At 35.4% G+C, this 4935-nt stretch overlaps 1 pseudogene; it reads right to left on the bottom strand.

Annotated features, from left to right (window-relative positions):
* Window positions 1–252: 252 nt before the first annotated feature.
* LOC141489947 (large ribosomal subunit protein uL16-like) lies at window positions 253–969 on the bottom strand (annotated as a pseudogene).
* Between the last annotated feature and the right edge of the window lie 3966 nt (window positions 970–4935).

Genomic DNA, 4935 nt, shown 5'->3' with positions numbered 1-4935 from the left:
TGATTCTGAATTCATCAATCATTCTATGTGAATTTCACTTACAGTAAAGTATCACTGAACTCTAGGTTTATTCCATAGGACTGATATGTATGTAAATCACCTTAAAATGATATCCTTGGGTACCTTAGGAAATAAACTCTTTGATTAGGGACCAGGAAGGATCTAGTTTAAAATTATTTCTATTCACTAATAAAGTGTTATTTGGCAAGATTCCAGTATTTACTAGCTGAACTAATCATTTTTAGATTTATATTTCTTTTTTTTTTATTTATGCAGTATTTAGTTTATTTTATGCCTTATAAGGCTGAATTCACAGTCCACTCCATTTACTGGTGGAGTGCCTGCCACTTGTCCAAGGGGCCATGGCTGGGGATATACTTAACCCCACAGCCATCAGGAATGAGGTGCTTCTGAGCTATCATATCCTCAAACTCATCAGCATTGAACTTGGTGAAACCCCACTTCTTGGAGATGTGAATCTTCTGGCGGCCAGGGAACCTGAACTTGGCTCTACGCAAAGCTTCAATCACATGCTTTTTGTTCTGGACCTTGGTTCGAATCGACATGATGACTTGGCCAATGTGAACCCGGGCTACAGTGCCCTGGGGCTTCCCGAAAGCCCCTCGCATGTCAGTCTGGAGCCTATCAGCTCCAGCACGGGACAACATCTTATTGATGCAGATGACATGGAAAGGATGCAGGCGCACACGGATGTGAAAACCATCCTTGCCACAACTCTTCACCATGTATTTGTTGGCACAGATGCATGCTGCTTCCAAGGCTTCTGAAGACAGTTGTTCATACTCATCTGATACCATGTGGCCACACACTGGGAACTCATCCACTTTTGCTTTCTTCCTACCAAGATCGAAGATTCTTGTCTTGGCATCAGGAACCCCTCTGCAGAACCGGGACTTGGGGTATGGTTCATTTTTCCAATACCTAAAAGCGGGCGGTACGGCGGCCCATGGCGCTAGTGCCGACAGGGAGTGGATCTCGCTGCAGCAAAAGGTATATTTCTATTAAGAGCAAGGTAGTGTTAAGTGACAGACATTTGGTATGATCAGGAAGACTTGAGATAGTCCTTCCTCTGATACACATTAGACATTTGACCATGGATACTTCGTGAGATAGCTCTCTAAAACAATAAATTTCAGAGTATGCCCTGATCTGCACTGATAGAAAGAATTCTTCATTGCAAGCTCCCTCTATTAACAAAATTATAGTCCTGATTTAAAAAACAAACAAACGTATTCATGTGAATCAAACAACCAATCAATTAATTAGTGGAAAAATCAGAGAAATGCAATTCATTCATTATGCCTAGATTTCAGTATGGCAATTGAAAAACCATCTTTTGCAATGGGCAAAATATAAAGATGAATTATTACATTAAGGTGCACTTAGAAGTGATGTGATAATGAAGAAAAGCTATCACTGAATTGAGAGCAACCTGAAGGAAAGTCTTCAAGAGAATGGCCCAGGAATTTGTCTTTGGCGCTACTCCATTTATTATTTTTTAAGCAATTAATTCTATTAAGCTGTAGGTATTACATTTGTCAAATTCTCAAGTGATAAAAAAGTTGTTAGGTACAGCCAGAATCAGAATTCATTTTTAACAGATAAGAGCATCAGGACAACTATAGCATGACAAGATTGAATGTGGATAAAGGTAAAGTCAGAGGTAGGGTAATATAGAAGTAGAGGGCCAATTGTAGTTAGAGAAACCTAGGTTCAAATTCTGATCCTGATATTTACTAACCATAATAGCATTGTTAAGATATTATCTCAAGAACCCAGAAGTCGGGGGCGGCTAGGTGGTGCAGGGGGAGTGGCTAGGTGGCACAGTGGATAGAGCACCGGCCCTGGAGTCAAGAGTATCTGAGTTCAAATCTGGCCTCAGACACTCAATAATTACCTAGCTGTGTGGCCTTGGGCAAGCCACTTAACCCCATTGCCTTGCAAAAAAAACTAAAAAAAAAAAAGAACCCAGATGTCCCTCTAAGATAATGGTATAGAAGAACTACCAGTCTACATTTGGGTCCACAACCCCAAAATTAATAAACTCCAATATCATATTTATGTTTTATGTTTATTTTATTTTCCAGTTATATACAAAGGTAGTTTACAACATTCATCCTTTTGCAAGCTTTGGAGTTCCACATTTTTCTACCGCCCTCCCTTCCCATCATTCTCTCTATGGCACCAAACAATCTGATATAAATTGTACATATACAATTACATTTAACATATTTCCATATTAGTCATGTTCTGAAAGAGGAATTAGATGCAAGGTGGGAGGAAACCAGCAAACCAGCAAACCAAAGAAATTTCAAAAAAATGAAGATATTTGCTCTGCATTCAGATTTCATAGTTCTTGATTTGTTTTTTCTGGATGTGGATGGTATTTTCCATAAACTGGCAAGATTATCCTTGATCACTGAACTTCTGAGAGGAGCTGCATACATCATAGTTGATCATCTCACAATGGTGTTGTTAATGTGCAAAAAGTTCTCCTAGTTCTGCTCACTTCACTCAGTATCAGTTCCTACAAGTCTTTCCATGGTTTTCTAAAGTCTAGTACTCATGAATTCTTATAGAACAAATGTACTCCATGACATTCATGTACCATAATTTGTTCATTCATTCCCCAATTGATGGGCATCCCCTCATTTTCCAATTCTTTACCATTACAAAAAAAACTGCCTTAAATATTTTTGTGCATGTGGATCGTTTTCCCAGCTTTATGATTTCTTTTTTGATATAGTCCTAGTAGTGGTACTGTTGGATCAAAGGGTACGCACAGAGTTAGTTATTGCCTTTTGAACAGTTTCAAATTGTTCAGAATGATTGGATCAATTAACAACTTCACCAATAGTATATTAATGTCAGTTTTCCCACATGTTCTACAACATTAATACTTTTCCTTTTTTGCCATTTTAGTCAATCTGATACATAGGAGTTGGTACCACAGAGTTGTTTTGATTTGCATTTCTCTAATCAATAATAATTTGGAGCATTTATAACATGATTTTAGATAGCTTTAATTCCTTGACCATTTATCAACTGAACAATGAATTTATTCTTATAAATTTCACTCAGTTCTCTATAAATATTAAAAATGAGTCCTTTATCAGAAACATTAGCTGTGAAAATTATTTCCCAGCTTTATGCATCCCTTCTAATCTTGGTTGCATTGATTTTGTTTGTGCAAAAGCTTTTAAATTCACAATAGCTGAAATTACCCATTTTGCAATTTAAAATGTTCTGTATCTCTTGTTTGGTCATAAACTTCTCCTCATTTCATAGATCCAAAAGATAATATATTTCTTGTTTTCTTAATTGATCTGTGGCATGCACTTTTATGGCAAAATCTTGGACCCATTTCCAACTTATCTTTGTCTACTGTGTGAGATGTTAATCTATGACTAGTTTTTGCCAGACTATTTTCCAGTTTCCTCAGCAGTTTTTGTCAAATAGTGAGTTCCTATCCCAGAAGTTAGTTTTTGAATTTATCAAACAGTATATTACTTTAATCATTTACTACTGTTTTTAAATATCTAATCGATTCCACTGATCCAGTTCTATATTTCTAAGCCAGTACAAGACAATTTTGATGACTACTGGTTTATAATATAATTTTGGATATGATCTGGCTAGGCCACCTTATTTTGCATTTTTTTATTGATTCACTTGATATTCTTGGCCTTTTGTTCTTCCAGATGAATCTTGTTACTAATTTTTTCTATCTCAGTAAAATAGTTTTTTAGTACTTTCACTGGTATGGTGCTGAATAAGTAATTTAATTTAGATAGAATTGTCATTTTTATTATATTAGCTAACCATGAGTAATGGACATCTTTCCAGTTGTTTAAATCAGATTTTACTTGTATGAAAAGTGTTTTGTAATTGTATTAATATGATTTCTGGTTTTGTCTTAGCAGGTGAATCTCAAGTAGTGCATATTATATACAATTACTTTAAATGGAATTTCCCTTTCTATCTTTTGCTTTTGTATTTTGTTCGTCAAATATGGAAATGTTGATGATTTGTGTGAGTTTATTTTATATTCTGCTACTTTGCTAAAGTTGTTCATTGTTTCAAGTAGTTTTAAAGTTGATTTTCTAAGGGTTCTCTAAGTATATCATCATATCATCTGCAAAGAGTGAAAGTTTTCTTTCCTCATTGTCTATTGTAATTCCTTCAAATTCTTCTTTCTTTATTGTTAAAGAAAACATTTCTAATGGAATATTGAATAACAGTGTTGATATCAGACATCCTTTTTTTTCAGTCCTCATGTTATTGGGAATGCTTCTGGTTTATTCCCATTATGTATGCTTGCTGATGGTTTTAGATAGACATTGCTTAGCAAATTAAGGAAAACTCCATTTATTTCTATACTCTCTAGTGTTTTAATAGGAATGAATGGGTGCTGTATTTTGTCAAAGGCTTTTTCAATATGTGATTTCATTTTCTTACTGATATGGACAATTATGTTGAATGTTTTCCTAATATTGAACTATCCCTGCATACCTAGTATAAATGTTATCCAATCATAATGTATTATTCTAATGATAACTTGTGATCACTTTGGTAAGATTTTATTCAAAATTTTTTCATCGATATTCATTTGGGAGATTGGCCTATAATTCTCTTTGTTTTGATTCTTCCTGCTTTAGATATTAGCACATGTTGGTATCATAATAGAAATTTGACAGAACTCCTTCAAGCAATTTGAAAGAATTGGAATTACTTGTTCTTTAAATGTATGGTAGAAGGGGCGGCTAGGTGGCATAGTGGATAAAGCACCGGCCTTGGAGTCAGGAGTACCTGGGTTCAAATCCAGTCTCAGACATTTAATAATTGCCTAGCTGTGTGGCCTTGGGCAAGCCACTTAACCCTGTTTGCCTTGCAAAAACCTAAAACAAACAAACA

This window comes from Macrotis lagotis, chromosome 5 (genome assembly GCF_037893015.1).
Source record: "Macrotis lagotis isolate mMagLag1 chromosome 5, bilby.v1.9.chrom.fasta, whole genome shotgun sequence".
Classification (NCBI taxonomy): domain Eukaryota; kingdom Metazoa; phylum Chordata; class Mammalia; order Peramelemorphia; family Peramelidae; genus Macrotis; species Macrotis lagotis.
The sequence above is the reverse complement of the archived record's forward strand: the minus strand, read 5'-3'. Positions and strand labels throughout refer to the sequence as shown.